This window comes from Ruditapes philippinarum, unplaced genomic scaffold (genome assembly GCF_026571515.1).
Source record: "Ruditapes philippinarum isolate M1 unplaced genomic scaffold, ASM2657151v2 ctg1838_1_1_1_1, whole genome shotgun sequence".
Classification (NCBI taxonomy): Eukaryota; Metazoa; Mollusca; class Bivalvia; order Venerida; family Veneridae; genus Ruditapes; species Ruditapes philippinarum.
In genome coordinates this window covers 54,046-57,392 of record NW_026866072.1, presented here as the reverse complement: position 1 = coordinate 57,392, position 3,347 = coordinate 54,046, and the positions used below count along the sequence as shown (strand labels likewise).

At 30.4% G+C, this 3,347-nt stretch overlaps 1 long non-coding RNA gene across 1 annotated transcript; it reads right to left on the bottom strand.

The window, feature by feature from the left end:
- Positions 1–288: 288 nt before the first annotated feature.
- Positions 289–1,456, bottom strand: LOC132731191 (uncharacterized). Its single transcript, XR_009625845.1, has 3 exons — positions 1,174–1,456; positions 742–915; positions 289–563 (listed from the first exon to the last, which is right to left on the bottom strand). It is a non-coding gene; the product is annotated as an uncharacterized LOC132731191 (long non-coding RNA).
- Between the last annotated feature and the right edge of the window lie 1,891 nt (positions 1,457–3,347).

Sequence of the window (3,347 nt, the reverse complement as noted above, 5' to 3'; positions counted from 1 at the left end):
ATATCAAACATTTATTGACTCAGTTATAAAGACCGTTTACTATAGTTTCTGCCTAGCCAAATTCTATGTATACATGTACTTTATGAATTTTAATTTGTACTTCCATTACTACCAGCGCAATATAATTAAGGGAAATGCCATAGATTACAGAGAAAGAATGAATTTTCTTATTTATTTCAAAATTTTAATTAAGACTAAACTTTAATACTTCCTAATAAATATTATATTGTTTTTATTATCCTTTTTTTATTGAAACCAATTTAAATATACATATAAAAACCATCACATCATCACCAGTTTCAAAAAGTTCCATTAGATCTCAACATCCTACATGCATCCATGTAACAATGACACAAAAGCAAACGTGTGCATGTTCCTTTGTAATTTCAATACAAACTCAGCTAAGTTGCAGGGTCTTTACATCTTTTTGGTCTCCTCCAGTTCAAGCCTAATGAAGCATTTAATTATCATTTTCTTCCTGTGTTTCTGTAGACCCATAAGATGTAGATGGTTGGCCAGTGGTACTTGTTGCATTATCTTCTTCATCTTCATTATAGACAATGCTGAAAGATATATATTTTACCAAAACATATTATTTATTCAATATCAGTGAGAATTTAAATGATTTTTTTCTATATTTAAAGCAAATACATTTATTAAACATAAATAAGCATTATTATATGTATTTAAATGAAATGATGAATATGTGTGTTAAATCAGTGACTTTATCATTCAGATTACCTATCAATGAGCATTTTCTTTGGTGAAAGAATTTTTCTTTTAAGTGGCCTTCTTAATTGGAGTTGTTTGTTCAACCCAATTAATCACTGGTGGAATAGAACCAGTTTTAAGTGGAGTCCAGTTGTAATCTTCAGTGTAAAATGTTTGGAACACACCACAGTAGATGCAGTGACCCTAAAATATACAATATATATTTATAATAAGGTATGATATGGTAACTATTATAGTCAGCTTCAATCCTCTATTTGTGTCATATATTTGAACTGATAATAATTTACAATTTGCAAGTTTCAATTGTTACAACTGTTAGATTAAAAGCAAGCAGTTCTCCCATTATTTTATTCTAAATTTACAAAATCTGTATTTTTACAAAAATATTATTCTGTTCATATAGTGGTCAAAGTTTACAAAATATTATTTTTAGGTGCTTACCTTTTACAATGACCCTTTATCCCTTCTTATCTTAGAAAGTTAGTCATCCATAATTTGTTGTGTGTTTTTTTTTTAATCTTTATCCTTTGGAATATGGTAAATTATATTTATCATCAGAATAGCACATTGGGACACAAAAATGATAATAAGAACTTTTCTTTATTAACACCCAACATCGTGGCTATATAGTGAGATAAGAGTGGTCAGTGTGTTTACATTCGTGCCATTTAAACCTCGTTCTGATTCTGGAATTCCAGGTATGCATATAATTTGAGAAGGGTCTATGGTGATATAGTACCTGTCATGTTCACAGTTACTATTTATCGGAACATGAAATAGTAAAACGCTATTCAGAATACAATACGGTAATCGATTTATACAATTTAAAAGATTAAAACAGAATGAAACATCCACGTAGCGCTAAGTATCGTAAATGATATTTCCCGATTTTTCTATGTACCGATTTGTTCACTTCGATGTTAATTTTCCGTTTAAGTTAATTCGTATTTTGAAACGGGGCATGCGCAAAACAATTTTTGTAGACTGTAGGACACAGATGCCTCCCTTCATCCAATGCTTCTAGATGCAATTATATGCCTAGACATTACATTTCTCAAGTGCTGAATTTGTTTCCATATATCTCTTTTTTATTTTGTTATAAAAATGACAAACCCAATGATAAATGAACACTTCAATAGTACAGGCATAAGCTAAAAGGGAGGATAGAAACAAAATGAACCAATAGAGAAAGGTAAAAGTTAATCAAAGACGCAAGTGTGTAAAAAGGAATTATTAGATAAAATAATGATTTCAGGAAATATAACTTGTAATAACAGAGTGAAGGTAAAAATAGAAATACAAAATGATTGATAAAAATCTGATGTATTACCTAGGCGCACATGCTCATCAACATTCCTGTAAATTTTTTGACTAGCTTCAGGGCTCTTTGAGTTAATATAACTTCTAATAACAGAGTGAAGGTAAAAGTACAAATACAGAATGGTTGATAAAAATCTTATGTATAACCAAGGCGCACATGCTCATCAACATTCCTGTAACGTTTATTGACTATCTCTAAGGCTTTTTGAGTTACATGCGGCACAATTATAAAATTGAAAAAAAATGATATAATTCAAGGACTATAACTCTAACAATTTAATATAAATCTACACGTGAAAGCTCAGGTGCTTAGCTTAACATGCTGATCAACATACATGCGATGTTTTTTGTACTCTAGCTCCAGCAGTTTTAAAGTTAAAGGCGACAAGAGTTGAAAATTGCAAATTTTGACTAAGTGAGGGGCCATTACTCTAACAATTCCAAATTAATCCACATTTGAAACCCCGGGTGCTTCAACATTCCTGTAAAGTTTCTTGACTCTATCTTCAGTTCTTCAGATACAGGCGACACAACATTTTTGGACGGACGGGTAGACAGCTGGACGAACAAGTGCAAATATAAATGCCCAACTCTGAGAGGCATAATTATACGATCAACAAGGTATATGTACAATGTTTGGTTTACATCAACATTAAATAAAATCTTTGAAAAAAACATTTATAACTGGGGGGGGGGAGAGAAACAATTTAAAAAATTAAACAAAGTTATGATAAGATAAGTATCTTGTACCACAGAATGCACTTTTGTACACGTGTCTATAAAAAAGTTTAATTTCTTTCGTATTAAATCATTCATGTGACATAATTAAATATAAATCATATTCAAAAGTTCCACTGAAGGTGATTCAATCTTTATCACTCTACTTTCAAATATTTGAAAATGGAGTTTTCTGATGTGAAAATTGATCTTAACCTATATTTTATTTTGTTTCATCAGTGAACCAATAATGCCTTGATAAAAGAAGAGTATAATAATATGCCAAACATGATTTTGGTAAAAACAAAAGGGCATATAACTAAGAAAATAATAATCTTCTCACGCCAAATTGAATGAAAAGACCAAATAGATTTAAACTTCCTATGAGAGTTATAAAACACAGTGCATTGTTACATCGCATTGATATTTCAAGTTCATGTTTATTTATCTACCGGTTCCTGAGACGGAATGATATTGGATAAGACATATACTAATAAACTTGTAGCAAGTCATACCAATTTTTTGAGAACAAAGATGACTGAACCTGAAAAAAAGTCATTTATGAAGCAGGGTCATTG